The 19,208-nt window shown below is 35.3% G+C and overlaps 1 pseudogene; it reads left to right on the top strand.

Moving 5' to 3' along the window:
• The first annotated feature begins 4,959 nt into the window (after positions 1 to 4,959).
• On the top strand, positions 4,960 to 18,814 carry LOC115990720 (annotated as a pseudogene).
• The last annotated feature ends 394 nt before the right edge of the window (positions 18,815 to 19,208 follow it).

Here is a 19,208-nt window from a genome sequence, read left to right as displayed (position 1 = left end):
TTTAAAATTGGGAGGAATTTGAGGGAATATAATTAGATTTAGGATTTGTTTGGATACCGCTTATTGTTGAAAATTGAAAATACGGTAGCAAAATAATTTTTAAATGTGTGAATAGTGCCGTGGACCCACTAACAGACGCTGGACGTAGTTGAAAAATCATTTTAGTTGTATCAAAACGTTCACTTAATGAATTTTTTTACTAAGAATCCGAAAATACCCATATATATATATATATATATTCAACCATTTACTTTAAAATAAAGGTCTAATAGTAATATTATCATAAAATGATTTCATTCATTTCTTCCTATGATACTTCCAAATAAGGTTATCTTTTATTCATTTCCATTCCTTTATTTTAATGCATACAAACAAGATTAATTAATTCTATTTCATTCATTTCATTTCTATTTTCTCCCCTTAGTTAAATACAAGACATCTCATTCCTTTGCAATGGAACAAATCACATTTAGGAATGGCAACGGGTCGGGTTCGGATCGGGTTTTTTCATACCCGGACCCGACCCGCGGGTCAAGACCTGTAGTCCGAACCCGGCCTGTTTATTAAACGGGTTTTTTTTCCGGGACCCAGACCCGCCCAGTCGGGCCCCACGGGCCCCGCGGGCCCCGTTTAGCCCAACCAGATTTGAGCCTAATCTGCGGCCCAAATCATGGCCCAACAGAAAAAAAAAAAAAAAAAAAAATGCAAAGAGACTCACAAAACCCCTCTCTCAGATACTTAGGCTTGAGACTGTAACAAGAACAACGAAATCCAAATTTCAAAACTGTGAACCTCACATACAAAGCAGATCCATTTACTGAAACTCTGAAGTAAACAAAATGGGAAAACCTTGAGCTTCTTTCACTGAGACCTCCAGCTCCTAAGCTAAACAAACTAATCCAAAAAGGAACAAACTTGAACAAAAACACAAATCACACCCACCATTCAAAACAACCACAAAAAGTCAAAAACACAAATCCACTACAACCACATTCAACTCTTCTTTTATCATTTATATATATACACAAAATGTTTGATTTAGCTACAGAACAGACCGAGTACATCAATATAAAAAAAAAAAAAAAAAAATTGAAGAAAAGCAGAGAACAGAACAGAAAGAGACCGATGGCGAGAGCTTGGGACGGCGACGAGAGGGACCGGCGACGGCGACTGTGAGAGGTTGGACAGTTGGGTCGGCGGTGAGATTGAGAGTGAGTGAGTGAGCTTGTGAGTTAGTGAGCTTGGGACGGTGGAGAGAGGGATCGGCGGTGAGTGAGTGAGAGTGGCAAGACTGAGCTGTGAGCGGAAGAGATTGTGAGTGAGGCAGCGTGAGTTCTGAGCAGATGAAGAAATGAGGGTTAGGGTTAGATGATAGGTATATATATATATATAGAGGGGGGGTATTTTTGTAATTTTTAGATACCGGGTTTTATACGGGTCGGGTTTTGGGTCGGGTCTAGGATTTTTTAATAAAACCCGGACCCGTTTCGGTTTTTTTTTTTAAAAAACCCATACCCGACCCTATTCCTAATCGGACCGGGTAAAATCCGGCCCATTAGGGTCGGGCCGGACCGGATATCCGCGGGTTGGGCAAAAATTGCCATCCCTAATCACATTCTTTAATATGAGTTTGTAAGTTTTTTTTTTTTTTTGGTATTAGCCTAAGCATTTTCTTATATATATGGCTTTTGTCTTTTTGTGTTTTTGTTTGTTTGCTTTGTTATTCTTTATATATATATTCTTTATATTTCTGACTTAATAGAATATAACATTTGAAAATTAATTAAATAGACATTGAAAGGAAATATAATCATAAACAAGGTTTTTATATAAGATAAAGTCTCATATATTTACAAGTTTTTTTTTTTTTTTTTTTTTTTTTTTTTAGAAACAAACACACACACACAAGGGAGAGGGAAAATGGTTCTAACACAAAGGCACACCACAACTCCACTCAAAAGCCATGGTAACTTTTAAGGAAGGGTAGGGCAAGTTATACTACACACAATACACTTTCTTAAGCAATGTGGGACAATTACCCATTCTTTTTTTTTTTTTTTTTGGAAACAAACACAGACACACACAAGGGAGAGGAAAAGGGATTCTAACACAAAGGCACATCACAACTCCGCTCAAAAGCCATAGTAACTTTTAAGGGAGAAAATCTATTCATTCATTTCATTGACACAAGCAAGTTGGAAAGGTCATGCAATTCATTGGGTCGGGTACTATCAACACAGTTAGATAAACAATAATGTAAAATATGAAGTGTTAGTCAATGTCAGTTTGGGACTGTAGCTTGTTCATGGGGTTTAATTAATGGTTTTCTCAATGAAATAAATAAATAAATTTATTTTATTGAGTTTTTTTTTTTTTTTTTGGTTTTTTTTTCCCCTGAATACTGTTTTGAGTTGTTGATCTAATATTGAGCCACTACAGAATAGCTTAACTTTCATGTCAAACGCATTTAAATTTACACTATGTTTGGTTGGAGGGATTATAGGGAGGATGGAAAACAATGGGTGGAAAATGGTGGGGAAAACAATGTTTTTCACTGTTTAGGAAGCAAAGGAAAAAAGAGAGGATGGAAAACCGGGAGAAAATTTTCTTTCCTGGCCCACCAATTTTTTTCCTCCCAAATCGGGAGGAAAACTATGGAGAGAAAACTGCTCTTACCATGAAATTACACAAATGCCCTCTCCCACCTACCCTCCTCACAAACACAACGGCGATTCTGGAATCAAGTAAAAAAAAAAAAAAAAAGAGACCGAGAGCTGGAGAAAAAAAAAAAAGAGAGAAAGCACTTCTTGAATGAGGGAGAAAAAGAAAGAAAAGAAGGGGGAGATAAAGAGATAAGGAAAAACGTGTATGGAGGGAAAAAAAAAAAAAAAAAACCAGAGAGAGCGAGCTAGAGAAGATGAAGAGAGAATGAGAGTGCTGGATGTTTGCTGGAATGTGTGTGGAGAAAAAGAAAAAGAAGGGGTGGGGATAGAGATAATAAAGTGTGTGGTGGAGGAGACATCATAGGAAAATAAAAAGAAGGAAAAAACAAAAACAAAAACGTATGGATGAAATGAAAAGATTGAAAAGAGAAATAATATAAAAAAATAAAAATCCTAATTGAGAAATGTTACTACAATATTTTCACAATAAATTTTAAGTAACATATTATTATTAGTTAATATTGGTAAGTAAAAAAATAATTTCAGTGGTGAATTCAAATTAGAACTAGTAACAACTTTTCACATAAATTTTATTGTGAAAGTATTACGAAAAATGTTGTGGACATAATACTTCTTATTGAAAAATATAATAGTTGGTAAATTTTATATTATTTAATGAGTACAATTCTTACCTATTATGTAACAAGGGTATAATAGTCAATTTATATAAACTACTTTTTCTATCCTCTCACTTTTCTTTTTAACCAAATAAAAGAGTTTTCCATCCTCCCATTTTTCCATCCCTTCAACCAAACACACACGAGGGAAATCTAAATATTTTCCATTCTCCCACTTTTCCATCCTTCCACAATTTTCCATCCTCCCACTTTTCCACTCCTCCAACCAAATGGACCCTTAGTCTGTGTTGACGTTGTACATGCATCCGGCAAAGACTACCTTTCAGAATGTAGAACAAGGCCTGCAATTGCTATTAGTCAAAGTAATAGCCTATTTCTTTTGAAAATGTGATTGGATTTGTAGATTTCTTCAACACATTATTTGAAAATTGAATGTGGTTAATTTCATAGGACAAAACTTAGTTACAATACTTTAGGTACTCTTCCTTAGATTCCACTCTTAAGATCCAGTCATGTAACTACTTAAATAAAAAATACACTTCTATCTATGAGAAAAAATCCACATGGCAAAATTTTAATAGGAATGTAAGAAACAACACCTAAGTACTGTACCTAAGTCTTGCCATATTTCATACTACCTATTTCCATTTAAAAGTTCATGGTGAAGTGGTAAAAAGTCATTTGAAACTTTGCCGGCGAAAATCGAATGAGACAAAATCCAATAATTCAATTACATGGCAACTAGTTTAGTTTCTCAAATGGATAAAATCTAAGTTCAATTTTTCAAGGACAGTACACAAATTTTAAAATATTTAATTAAATTTAAACATACAGTTGAATTGAATTTAATCTTCTTTGTAAAGAGTAATATTATTTGTACTTCATTAATTAACGTAACTACTCTCTCTGTCAAATTTTGTTTGTCCTGTTTGAAAAGTCAAATTTTTTAAGGGAACATCATTTATTGTCTTGTTTACCTTTTAAAAATGTATAAGTTTCCAAAATTACCCTTAAATAAATTTATCAAAAAATTGAATTAGTAAATTAATAGGGGTATAATAGGAACATTAGTAAATTAATGACTTTTATTTTTAGAAACAGGACAATATTTTGGGACATCCCAAAATGGAATAGAGGACAAACAAAGTGGGACAAAGGGAGTATATATTTTAATTTAATTTGAATCTGGAAGAGCTAATTAATGTAGAGTACCTAAGCAACTGTTCTTATTTGTCCTTTTAAAATGGTATAATTTTATAACCCTATGCTCTATTGTGAAGGACTACATATCTAGTCAGACTCAGTTACAATATAGTGTTTATTTGGTAATAGTTTATCTAACTTTTTGCTAAAAAAATTTTGTTGAAAATGTGCTAAAATATATTTGTATTATGAAAATATTTGAAAACAGTGAGAAAATGCGAGGAAAAAAAAAAAGATTTTAAAAAACTGTATATAAAAGTTAAAAGCTAGAAACTGATGCCAAAGACATTCATAGTTATCCAAATCTAATATTTTTCCAACAATTCCCTAGCCAATAAATTGATGCTACTCTACAGTTTACTTCACCGTAAACTATTATCAAGCCAAGAGCAAGTTTTTTTTTTTTTTTTTTTTTTTTTTTTTTTTTTTTTAATCCAAGAGCAAATTAACAAAGCACAACAATGGCCCGACAATTACTAATTTTATTAGCCTTGTTCTTGGTTTTGCTCATTACTCTGATCAATTATTCACAAGCTGGTGAGATAGCGGTGTATTGAGGCCAGAATGGAAATGAGAGCAGGTTGGCTGATACTTGCAACACAGACAATTATGATATTGTGAACATAGCTTTTCTAGCCACATTCGGCAATGGGCTGACCCCGGCAATCAACCTCGCCGGCCATTGTAACCCAACTATTAATGGGTGCACCGTTTTTAGTAATGACATTAGAGCTTGCCAAAATCGGGGCATCAATGTTATGCTTTCTATCGGAGGCAGTTTTGGTAGCTACTTCCTTTCCTCTGCTAATAATGACGCCAGGCAAGCATTGTTTTATTATTATTCTTAGGACATTTACAGTATCTAATACATTAATCTTACTGCTCTTTTTTTAGGAAACATTAAAATTATATTCTTGGAAAATGTTCAAGTTATTATTAATTTTGATTCTCCAAAAAAAAAAAAAAAATTTATTAATTTTAAATGTAATTAGTGCCACATTATCAACATACACTACAAAAAAAAGTTCGCTTTTTTTAGAGTAAACCATAGAAAAAAAAGGAAAAATCCAACAAAAAGATTATTTTGAGAGTCTAGATGATCCTCAACGACTTTTGAAATGTACATTTTTGAATAAGTATATTTTGACAATTTTTGTGGCCATCAAAACAAGTGCTTTATCAAAAGCTAAAAATAACACTTGAAAAATATATCAAAAGCTCCAATCTTTGAGTTTTCAGAAAAATGTATAAAATGAAAATCAAAGAGAGAGTTCGAGAAAACCAAGAAATACAAAAATTCAAATATGGAAATAGGGTTTGTGATTAGGCATAACAAATTTGTATCCAATCAAATTAGCTTGAATGCTCTGAATACCATTGCAATCAAGAGACAAATAGACCACTGTGACCGAGAGAGGTGAATAGACAGAGATGAAGAAATCAAGAGCTTGAATGCTATGTGATTTCCACGATCTCTGAGGTGAGATTTGTGAGGTTCTGTGAGAGAGCGTGTGAGAGATCGAAATGGATCATATGAGCGAGCCAGAGAGAACGTGTGAGTGTGTTTGAAATTTTTGAGCGTCTGAGAGGGAGTGTGTGAGAAATAAACCAAAATTTCGAAATTTGTGGTTTTCATTTAAAAAAAAAAAAAAAAAAATCTAAACTGTTTTCAAGTGTTAAAAATTTTAGGATATTTTTATCAAGGGTTGTGATTTAGAGGGTTGAAAAATGTAAACATTTTTTTTGTTGAAACTCACCGCCTTATTTTTGACATTTTTTAAAGGGTGTTTTAACTTATTTCAAAAGTACTAATAACCTTTAAGATAAAATGTAGTAATTTAACATCGCCCCTATGTACCGTATGTAGTTTAGTGATTGTATCGACAAATTTTAGTGAACTTTCAATAATAGTGGGTCGAAGTAAGCTTTTTTTTTTTTTTTTTTGGTAGTTATAAATAATTCATAAATTTCTAAATTAATTTTTTTAATGTTAAAAAATTAATTTATAAGGTTTATATGAAAATTTTTGTAATGATTGTAATATCATTTATTTTTAGTAGTTATTAACATAATATTATATTTTCAAAAGACAAATTTTGGAGCCAACTTTTTGGACATACAGGCAAGGGCAGCTCCACATTGAAGGCGAGGCAATCACAGGACCACCTTAACCTGAAAAAAAAAATATATATATATATATATATATATTTAAAAGTTTTATGATTTTTTTACACTTAAAAAACTTTGTAACCACTCTAAATTTTTGTAGGCCCAACATAATTAAACTTTAGACAAAGTTTGACAACAAATTGATTGTAGACTAAGGCTACAACAGTACAACTCCACTTAATATTTTTTTATATGTGCATGTTGACAAATTCAACATTGAATTATATTTTCTTCTTATATTTTCTATGCTTGCAAAATTTTAAGAAGATAAAAGATTAATAGCTTTATTATCAATCAAATGTTTAAATTTTGAATTTTTGTAGTCTAAATTATTTATAAAAAAATAAGTTTATAGATTAAATAGTAAATAACATCCGATTAGCCTGAAATTTGATATTTTTTTTAAGAACATAAATAACATACAATTCAACAATTAGATTTTCAAAATATGTAGTCATCTTAATCATTTTAGTGAGAGTTGTAGTCTTAGACTATGTTAAGGGCCATTTGTGACAAAGAAAGCCCAATAACAAGGGCAACAAAAAATTGACAAAGTAGACAGTAAAACCATTAGGCTCAAGCGCCAGGAATAATCCCCTCTCTCCCTCATGAAATCTAGCCCTCTGTAAGAAAAACTCGAAAGCACCTATGCAGAAAACCAGGCAGGCCCGTTTCCCTCAAGGCTGTTAACCTCTACGGCAGGATTCTTTCCTGAGAGATTGACTGCTTTGAGGAGGGACGTTCTCCCCTTTGTGGTTCTACTCTCGCGGATTGAATTTCTGGTCGAATTCCTCTAGTATTCCGATCAACCCATGACTATAAACATTTGATGTTTCTCTGTTATTCTTTTTCTTTCTCTTCCGTAAAAAGAAAACAAATAGTATTGTTATTGTAATTGATATTAAGGGCTATTTGGTCAAATCCCCATTAAAGTGGCTAAATATTTCCTGTTTATTTTATTATTATTATGTCTGTCTGTCACAATTTGTCTAAAACAGTTTCACTTGCCGTGAGTACGTCCTTGGCAGCTTTGGCCTAGTTTGTGCACAAGCCGGATCAACTTAAGCTGAAACTGGGCCGGTCCCGACTCTCTTATCCAGAAAACTTGGGTTTAGTGCAGCAGGAGGCAGCCCAACACCACTAGCACAGCCCACCCCCTTACAGACTACTACTAAGTTTGTAGTCAAACTTTATTCTTAAGTTTTGGCCCCTTAATAATATATTAAGCCCTTACAAACAAAAAGAAAAACCCCAAGAAATATTTTATTGAATAAAAATTTTGAAAGAAATGTAGTTTGTAATATTGATAATGAGACAATCATGCAATGATTATAAAATAAGAAAATTCTTAGAAAATTCGTAAAATTTTATGTATTTGCATGTTTTTTTTTTTTTTGTTCAATATATGAAATTTTTTTTCTTATTAGATTTTGTATCTGTAAGGGATAAAAATATAACCTGACGGATCCAGGACCGTGGGCCGACAAAGAGCAAGCCCAACTTGTGCAAAGGCCTATTATGGATAGATACAGCAAAAACCCTAGATGGAAAATACTTGAGACACACACTATGGAATCCTAGCGCAACTGGGATTCCGGAAGATACGTGCATAAACAAAGATCTTCTCTGCAAGGAAAGGTCTTGTTCATCACGTTTTGAGACTACTAGATTCTTATAAGGAAAATACTTCTACACCAAGAAAGAGGTGTCAACTTTCTACTACTATAAAAGCCCCAATGCCCTCATAAATTAAGGTACGCATAATTAATCCCTCTCTAGCACTCTAGAGTTGAGAATAGTTCTAACTTGACCTTCGGAGGGTATTTGACCGACACCACATCAGTACTCTTTGTTAGGTCACTTCTTTCTTCTTGCAAGTCGCTATTTCAAGCGTGCGAGGGTCGTGTAACTCACTGGTGATTTTTTCGGCATCATCAGTATCATTTATGTTTCTTAATGACCATCTTAGAAAAAATTTCTAGAACCACCACTGCATACAAACTTGAATTTTCTTGGTAATTGTTTCGTGTATGTGGGCCGGATAACCATTACACGTACTCATCATTGAGATTAATAAGGTCTCAAACTTTAGAGATGAACACATCTTTATAAAAAGGAAAAAGAAACAGTTTTTCTTCTTTATATATAAATAAATATGCAATGATATAAGAATAAAGATACAGGGGTCGGTTCTTATTGCAATGATATGTTCCTTCTACGCAAACAGACCTGAATTAGAATCCCACTGATATAAGAATAAAGAACAAAAAATTAATCATTGTTTGGACTTTATAATAAATAATAGGGTAAATTACATATTTGGTCCCTAATCTTTTCACTATTTTTCAATTTGGTCCCTAATATTTTGGTATTGTATCAAAATGGTCCCCATTGTTAAGTGATGGATGAAAAATATTGACGTGGCTAACGGTCAAAATAAAATATTTGTTTAATGCCAAGTAAGACTGCCACCACCTGAACTGCCATGTCAACATTACCTAAACTTTTTCTTAATGAAAAAAAAAAAAAAAAAAAAGGCTTGGTGAGTTGCTCACTTCCAAACACTTAAGGCTCAAATTAGGATCAAAATCCCTAACATAGTAGCACGATTCACCGAGAAGCAGCAGCTTCAATATCAAAATCCAATGGTGAAGACTGGCGCAAAATCCGACTTGACACTAATCTACTGGTGACGCAAAGAACTTTTCAAAAATGATTTTGCATATGAATGACTTTTTGGGGCCGTTTGGTCACCCTTTCCAAAACTCAGTGTTCAGTGTTTAAACACTGAACACTAGTGTCCAAAATTTAAAAAAATGCTTTTGGTTAACCTACTGTGTTCTGGGTTGTTTGAAAATTGTTGCTCCAAAAACAATGTTTGAACAGCATGTTTTGAAATCAAGTCGGAGCAGATTTTAAAACAAAAAAATTGTTTTCCAGTGGCACTTCGGTAATAAAAGTGAGATTCGAACGGGGCCCACCTGGTCAGCTTTTTTTGGTCGTCTGTCTCCTCTCTTTACTCTTGTCTCTTCTCACACCCCAAAGATCACACAGATACAAAGATCACACCAGCTGCAGTGAACCTAGAACTCTCCACTCACCTCCATAACTCCCTTCACCTAGCGCCATTCCACCTCATCAAAAAAAAAAAAAAAAACCCATTGGCACGCAGCTACAAAGATCACACAACTACAAAGATCACGCCTCTCCACCCGATTGGTGAGGAATACAGGAAAAAAAAAACCAAAAAAACTGAGAAATCTGTATGAGTGATTCGGAACAACGACTCGGCGGCGACGACTCGGCGGTGACAAAATACGACTCGACGACTCGGCGGCGACAAAAGCTCGATTACTTGCTGGGTCTTGGAATGCTGACAGTGGAGATGAGCTCTGACGAACGTGAAGCCCAACCGTGGATCTTCTTTGGCGTCAACGGAGATGAGGACTGCGTGGGTTTGGTTTTTTGGTTTTCTGCTCTGAGGGAAGACTGAAGAGAAAGGGATAAAGACGGAAGAGAAGGGATAAAGAAGGGATTAAAAAATTGTTATTTAATACGTGGTCAGCTTTTTTTATCATTAAAAACACACATACCAAACACATATTTTACATTTTTTGAACACTGAAAAATATTGTTTAAACTATGATACCATACATATTTTTTTGTTTTATTCACACTAAAAACACGTTGTTCAACAACACTTTTTAAACCACAATTTTTACATCTTTTCAAACAACAATTTTTGAAAACTATGACCAAACAGGCCCTTTGTAGCTGAGAACACAGATGAGATCCAATGGAAAAAAATAGAAAACACCTCTCTTGAGATCCATCTTGAAAGTAGGATTTGGGTGTGGTTCAGTGGTTTGCATTTGCAAAAAATTTACAACATTTTTCTTGTAATTAATCAATTTGATGAGGATTAAGAGAAAAAGAGGAAAGAACAAAAAGTAAATGACTGCATTGTCAAGGTCTAAACCTGATTGGGGAGCCTTGAGATGATATTTCTAAATTCTAACACGGTGGGCCAAAGTGTGTGGCTTTCACACATACAACAAGAGATAGTCTAAATTTGGGTGCCAGAGTCCAGATTCATGCCACATGAGATGAGATTCATTTTTTATTAAATTTAATTTAGTCCATGTGGCATGATAGTTGTATAAAAATAATTTTTTAATTTTAGCCATTAGCCACGTCAAATTTACAACATTTTTCTTGTAATTAATCAATTTGATGAGGATTAAGAGAAAGAGAAAAAAAACAAAAAGTAAATGACTGCATTGTTAAGGTCTAAAGCTGATTGGGGAGCCCTGAGATGATATTTCTAAATTCTAACACGGTGGGCGGAAGTGTGTGGCTTTCACACATAAAACAAGAGATAGTCTAAATTTGGGTGCCAGAGTCCAGATTCATGCCACATGAGATGAGAGTCATTTTTTATTCAATTTAATTTAGTCCATGTGGCATGATAGTTGTATAAAAATATTTTTTAAATTTTAGCCGTTAGCCACGTCAATATTTTTCATCTATTACTTAACGATAGGGACCATTTTGACACACTATTAAAAAGTTATGGACCAAATTGACACATTTAAAATGTTAATGACCAAATTGAAATATAATGTAAAAGTTAGAGACCAAACATATAATTTACCCTAAATAATAATATAATCATGTAGCAGATCTTATAAGTCTCAAATATTATCGTACTTAATTACATATAAAACATTTTAAAAAAAAGTTTATAAGTTTTTATTATAAAATTAATAGTAATTTTAGTATCTTAATTTCCTTTTTATATATACATTGTAGTCTCAAATAGATTTTTAAATTGACTTTGAATGGTAAATAACAATGTGCATACAGATGAAATAAGAACATTTATTTTTATACAGAAAAGAAAAAAAAAATTTATATCATTATTTTTCACTTTATCTCTTGACTCTTGTAGTGTAATCATTAAGGTAGCGAATATCTTAAATTTGATACAAAAAGGATAGGTGCCATCCAAATTACTAAGTGTTCAATATCTTATTATATTGTTCCTCTCATATACGGATTCTTATCAATGACTGAAAGCTAACTAGCTAAAAGTATAATGCCTGTTGAAGTGGGCTCGTGTGGCTTGAATTGCTACAAGCCCAAGTTGACCGACTTCAACTAGGAATTTAATTCCTAGTGTAGCCGACTTTAATATATATATATATATATATATATATATATATATATATTAGGTTTTGACAAGTATGTGCAGCTGTGAGTATATAGAAAAAATTCTAATTAACCTAGTGAGCAAGCCGCATGAGAGAAAATAGAGAAAAGAGAGGCAGTCAGCTTCTATTCTTATTTTTTCTGTAAGAGAGTGCTAGGGTGTAATTGGGATTTGGGTTTCTTGAGAGTGTTCTTGTACACTATTGTATTTTCCCTGATAATAGTGAAATTCCTGCAACTCCGTGGACGTAGGCAAATTGCCGAACCACGTAAATATTGTCTTGTGCGTGTGATTCTTTTCTTTGGCGTGTGTTTTCTCTATTTATTTTGTTTCTCACAGGTTGGGTTTTTTTATTAAATTCCCTACAACTAGTATCAGAGCCTAGGGTTAGGTTTAAGTGAGAGCAATGGCAGAGGAAGCAGGAAAGGCGTCTGGAATAGAAAAGTTCGATGGCACAGACTTTGGATTTTGGAGGATGCAAATCGAGGATTACCTTTATGGGAGGAAGTTGCATCTACCGCTTCTAGGGGAAAAACCTGAGGCTATGAAGGCTGAGGAATGGGCTCTTCTTGACAGACAGGTACTAGGAGTTATCAGGTTAACTCTGTCTAGGTCTGTTGCACACAATGTTGTAAAGGAGAAGACCACAGCAGATCTGATGAAGGCTTTGTCTGGTATGTATGAAAAGCCGTCAGTAAACAATAAGGTGCACTTGATGAAGAAACTGTTCAATCTGAAGATGACAGAGAATGCATCAGTAGCACAACATCTGAATGAATTTAATACTATCACAAATCAATTGTCGTCTGTAGAAATTGATTTTGATGATGAGATTCGTGCTCTGATCATCTTGGCTTCTTTGCCAAATAGTTAGGAGGCAATGAGGATGGCAGTAAGCAATTCTACAGGAAAGGAAAAGCTCAAGTACAATGATATACGAGATTTAATTCTGACTGAGGAAATTCGCCGAAGAGATGCAGGCGAAACCTTAGGATCTGGTTCTGCCTTAAACCTTGAAACAAGAGGCAGAGGTAATAACAGAAATTCAAATCGAGGCAGATCAAAATCCAGAAATTCTAATCGGAATAGAAGTAAATCTAGATCAGGCCAACAAGTACAATGCTGGAATTGTGGGAAAACAGGTCACTTTAGGAATCAATGCAAAAGTCCTAAAAAGAAGAATGAAGATGATTCTGCTAATGCTGTAACAGAAGAGGTACAGGATGCATTACTTCTTGCATAGACAGTCCACTTGATGATTGGGTTTTGGATTCAGGAGCTTCGTTTCATACCACTCCACACCGAGAAATCATACATAATTATGTTGCAGGTGATTTTGGTAAGGTGTATTTGGCTGATGGTTCAGCCTTGGATGTTGTAGGTATGGGAGATGTTCGAATATTGTTGCCCAATGGGTCTGTTTGGTTACTGGAGAAGATTCGACATATTCCTGATCTGAGGAGGAATCTGATTTCTGTTGGACAACTTGATGATGAAGGACATGCAATACTATTTGTTAGTGGTACTTGGAAGGTTACAAAGGGAGCTAGGGTATTGGCTCGTGGAAAGAAAACTGGTACTCTGTACATGACCTCAAGTCCAAGAGATACAATTGCAGTTGCTGATGCAAGTACTGATACAAGCCTATGGCACCGAAGACTTGGTCACATGAGTGAGAAAGGGATGAAGATGCTGCTGTCAAAAGGAAAATTACCAGAATTGAAGTCCATTGATTTTGACATGTGTGAAAGTTGCATCTTAGGAAAGCAGAAAAATGTAAGCTTCTTGAAAACTGGCAGGACACCGAAGGCTGAAAAATTGGAGTTAGTACACACTGATTTGTGGGGGCCTTCTCCGGTTGCATCCCTTGGAGGTTCAAGGTACTACATCACTTTCATTGATGACTCAAGCAGAAAGGTATGGGTTTATTTTCTGAAAAATAAATCAGATGTATTTGAAACCATTAAAAAATGGAAGGCCATGGTTGAGACAGAAACAGGTTTAAAAGTAAAATGTTTGAGGTCAGATAATGGAGGTGAGTACATAGATGGAGGGTTCAGTGAGTATTGTGCTGCACAGGGAATTAGGATGGAGAAGACCATTCCTAGGACACCACAGCAGAATGGTTTGGCTGAGCGCATGAACAGAACTCTCAATGAGCGTGCTAGGAGTATGAGGTTGCATGCTGGACTACCAAAAACTTTTTGGGCTGATGCTGTTAGCACTGCAACTTACCTGATAAACCGAGGACCTTCAGTTCCCATGGAGTTCAGACTTCCTGAGGAGGTTTGGAGCGGTAAAGAGGTAAAACTTTCACACTTAAAAGTTTTTGGTTGTGTTTCCTATGTTCATATTGATTCTGATGCTCGTAGTAAACTTGATGCAAAGTCTAAAATATGTTTTTTCATTGGCTATGGTGATGAGAAATTTGGCTATAGGTTTTGGGATGAACAAAACAGGAAAATCATCAAAAGTAGAAATGTGATATTTAATGAACAGGTTATATACAAGGACAGGTCAACTGTAGTGTCAGATGTTACAGAGATAGATCAAAAGAAATCTGAGTTTGTCAACTTAGATGAATTGACTGAAGATACTGTCCAGAAAAGGGGTGAAGAAGATAAAGAGAATGTAAATTCACAGGTAGATCTGAGTACACCTGTAGCTGAAGTCCGCAGATCTTCCAGGAACATTAGACCTCCACAGCGTTATTCACCCACTCTAAATTATCTCCTGTTGACTGATGGTGGTGAGCCAGAGTGTTATGATGAAGCCTTGCAAGATGAGAATTCAAGCAAGTGGGAGTTAGCCATGAAGGATGAGATGGATTCCCTGTTGGAGAATCAGACATGGGAATTGACTGAATTGCCAGTAGGAAAGAAGGCTTTGCACAACAAGTGGGTATACAGAATAAAGAATGAGCATGATGGTAGCAAACGTTACAAGGCCAGATTAGTTGTTAAAGGGTTCCAGCAGAAGGAAGGCATTGACTACACAGAAATATTTTCTCCAGTTGTGAAGATGTCAACAATCAGACTAGTACTGGGAATGGTGGCTGTAGAAAACCTACATCTTGAGCAGTTAGATGTGAAAACAGCATTCCTTCATGGTGACTTGGAGGAAGACATTTACATGATTCAGCCAGAAGGGTTCATTGCTCAAGGACAAGAGAATTTAGTCTGCAAACTGAGAAAGAGTTTGTATGGCCTAAAACAAGCTCCTAGACAGTGGTACAAGAAATTTGACAGTTTTATGCATAGAATTGGGTTCAAGAGATGTGAAGCTGATCACTGTTGCTATGTTAAGTCTTTTGACAATTCTTACATCATATTACTGTTGTATGTGGATGATATGCTTATTGCAGGGTCTAGCATTGAGGAGATTAATAATTTGAAGAAGCAATTGTCTAAACAGTTTGCAATGAAGGATTTGGGAGCTGCAAAGCAAATCCTTGGTATGAGAATCATTAGAGACAAGGCTAATGGTACATTGAAACTTTCACAGTCAGAGTATGTGAAGAAAGTTCTCAGCAGGTTCAACATGAATGAAGCTAAACCAGTGAGCACACCCTTGAGTAGTCATTTCAAACTAAGCAAAGAATAATCACCGAAGACAGAAGAAGAAAGGGACCACATGAGCAAGGTGCCCTATGCCTCAGCTATTGGCAGCTTGATGTATGCTATGGTGTGTACAAGGCCAGACATTGCACATGCAGTGGGAGTTGTGAGCAGATTCATGAGTAGGCCTGGAAAGCAGCATTGGGAGGCAGTCAAGTGGATTCTGAGATATCTGAAGGGTTCATCAGATACATGTCTTTGCTTCACAGGTGCAAGTTTGAAACTGCAGGGTTATGTAGATGCTGATTTTGCTGGTGATATTGATAGTAGAAAGGGTACTACTGGGTTTGTTTTTACTCTGGGTGGTACAGCTATATCATGGGCTTCAAATTTACAGAAGATTGTTACTTTGTCTAGTACAGAAGCTGAGTATGTTGCAGCAACTGAAGCTGGAAAGGAGATGATTTGGCTACATGGTTTCTTAGATGAATTGGGTAAGAAGCAAGAGATGGGCATTCTACACAGTAACAGTCAGAGTGCAATCTTTCTTGCCAAAAATTCGGCTTTTCATTCAAAGTCGAAGCACATACAGATAAAATACCACTTTATCCGTTACCTTGTTGAAGATAAGCTGGTAATACTTGAGAAGATTTGTGGATCTAAGAACCCGGCAGACATGTTGACTAAGGGTGTCACTATTGAGAAGTTGAAGCTGTGCGCAGCTTCAATTGGTCTTCTAGCTTGAGGACAGGAGGATGAGTTGCAGGGATGAGGGACTGTGTTATGGAGGATTGCGGCTAATGTTTGCAGCTTGTGAGCCCTTAAGGGCTAAGGTGGAGCTGATGGTGGAGTTTGCTAGTGTAGCTTGATCAATTCAAGCCAAGGTGGAGATTTGTTGAAGTGGGCTCGTGTGGCTTGAATTGCTACAAGCCCAAGTTGACCGAATTCAACTAGGAATTTAATTCCTAGTGCAGCCGACTTTAATATATATATATATATATATATATTAGGTTTTGACAAGTATGTGCAGCTGTGAGTATATAGAAAAAATTCCAATTAACCTAGTGAGCAAGCCGCATGAGAGAAAATAGAGAAAAGAGAGGCAGTCAACTTCTATTCTTATTTTTTCTGTAAGAGAGTGCTAGGGTGTAATTGGGATTTGGGTTTCTTGAGAGTGTTCTTGTGCACTATTGTATTTTCCCTGATAATAGTGAAATCCCTGCAACTCCGTGGACGTAGGCAAATTGCCGAACCACGTAAATATTGTCTTGTGCGTGTGATTCTTTTCTTTGGCGTGTGTTTTCTCTATTTATTTTGTTTCTCACAGGTTGGGTTTTTTTATTAAATTCCCTACAATGCCTTCCAACACTACTTTGCAGGAATGTTGCAAACTACCTGTGGAACAATTTTCTTGGGGGCCAATCAAACTCACGTCCATTAGGTGATGCTGTTCTAGATGGCATTGACTTTGATATTGAAGGAGCTAGGCAAAGCTGAACATTGGGACGAGCTCGCAAGGGCCCTACAGGATTTAGCCAACGAAAGAAGGTCTACTACTGTGTCTTTGTTTTACATTTTGCTTTTATTATTTTTTTTAAGGTGCATTAAAAAACCAAAGTGTTGAAGCCACATTAGAAAAGAAAGCAAAACTTGCAAACAAAACGAGATCGTTTTGTAAGAAGAAAGCTGAAACATCAAACGGCGTCGTTTCTTTTAACTTAAGCAGTAACATAGATAAAAACGACACCAGATTGCTTTGCCAAAAGGAATAGAGAAGTGAAGAAAACGGCTGTGTTTTGCTTAGTGAAAACATGGAATCAACACGTGTGAAATTGTAAACAGAAATCTATTATGAAAAAAGGCAGCTGTTAGTGTCTTATTGGTACCGTGTTAAAGCAGTTAATTAGTGGAGTTAGTTATTAATATTGATTAGTGGAGTTAGTTAATCCGTTTTGTTAGTTTGCTTTCTCTCTGTTTTGTATTTGCTCTGCTATAGTATTTAAGCACAGAGTAGATATTTATTTTGCACGCTCTCTCATTTGTCATTTGATTCAATAAGAAAATATCTTTCTATTTAGAGAGCTCTTCAATTCTAATACAAAGTTAGGCTAACTTGAAGATTCTTGACATTGTTGTGTCCATGACTGGAAGATGGGACAGGATCCCAAGCTTGTTTTGTGTAATAATACTCACTTGTATTCAGCATATATTAAAAAATAAATATAAATACTGACCTTAAAGAAACACCACCTCCCTCCCTCCCTCCCTCCCCCACTATTTATTTATCTTTAAAAAAGAAAAGAAAAAAACCATTATAAAAACAGGAGAATAGAGAACAACTATATATAAGAACCACAATCCAACATACTATAATGTTAGTGTTTAGTTATGATGGGTAATCACACCATATCATGATATACCCTTGTGTGTGCAATAATCACATCAATAAATGTATAATTGTGTAAATTTATAAATTTGTTATAGTAATCGTATAAATTTATATTGACACTATTCATTTTGCATTTATTTTTTTATTATTTCTTTACGTATCCAGAGAATGAAGGAAGAGGTCGAGAATGGATGGTAATTATTTTGTATGAAAAAAGAGAAACAATTAAAAAAAATCAAGAAAAATTTGATATTTTAATGAAATATAATGTAAAATAAATAATTTGATGTAGAGTATTTTAAAAAGTAATTATGTAAAATAAAAAATAAATAAATTGTTAAAATAGATAGAAAGTTTTGCACAAATGGATACAAATACTCTTAACTCTTGGTTAAAGATATATCTATTCATGAATAATAACTGTCCGTTCCAAAGGGGTGTCTAGTTCTCTATAAATACTAGAAGTCTCATTTCAGCCAAAAAAAAAAAAAAATACTAGAATTCTCATTACAATTAATCTCATCAATGCACCACGTAGTATTCTACGTACATATATGATCACCACTCGAACAAAACTTCCATCCACATACACCAACGGTGGTATTGGAGCACAGGTTTACAACACAATGTTTCTAACGAGAGTTGTGCAAGAATTGTGAAGCACTTTCTCAAGGTGGCTGTGGCGGACAACAATGGTGGCACGGATGTTGAAGGTTTTGATGGAAAAAAAAAAAAATCATTTCATGCAAGAAATTAGGCGCAGTAACATAGCACCCACTATGATGTCGCTGCCATAATACTAGTGCTTAATAAATGGTTGGCTTGTGCAAGGTTGTCATTGAAGTAGGACTGTCACCGACGAAGCTAGCTCATGGATGATTTACAATACTGTTGACAACGAGGGCAGCGCTGAGAAAACCTGCTTGTACGACACGGAGGACTTCACAGTTGTGTTGAATGGAAGCGATCCACGAAATAGATAGATGGGGTGACAGTAAATCGGTCTCTCACTCACTCTCACCATTTCGCCAACAAAGGGCCACTGTGAAATAAATGCATAGCCAGAGCAGCCGCATTGCTGTTCTGAAACGTGGTGATGCTTGGAGAAGGTGGCCAGCAAATTAAAAGGGACATCAACCAGTCCAAGAGAGGAGGAAGAAGGTAGAAACAGCGTGTCGCTCAAACTTATCAAACAATTCTTAACAAAATGACATGTCGTTTGTTGGTAGGAGTTCAAGATGCTTCACTAGACAACATGTAGTTTAGTGAACCAAAATTATCATATCCACCAACTTGCTTACTAAGAAGCTCATAAGATTGCTTTAATCATAATCCCGATTCATGTGCCAAATCAATTTCAATAGCATGAGTTGCAAC

Source organism: Quercus lobata, chromosome 5, assembly GCF_001633185.2.
Source record: "Quercus lobata isolate SW786 chromosome 5, ValleyOak3.0 Primary Assembly, whole genome shotgun sequence".
NCBI lineage: Eukaryota > Viridiplantae > Streptophyta > Magnoliopsida > Fagales > Fagaceae > Quercus > Quercus lobata.
Note: the sequence above shows the minus strand (reverse complement) of the source record. Positions and strands in the feature narration are given on the sequence as shown.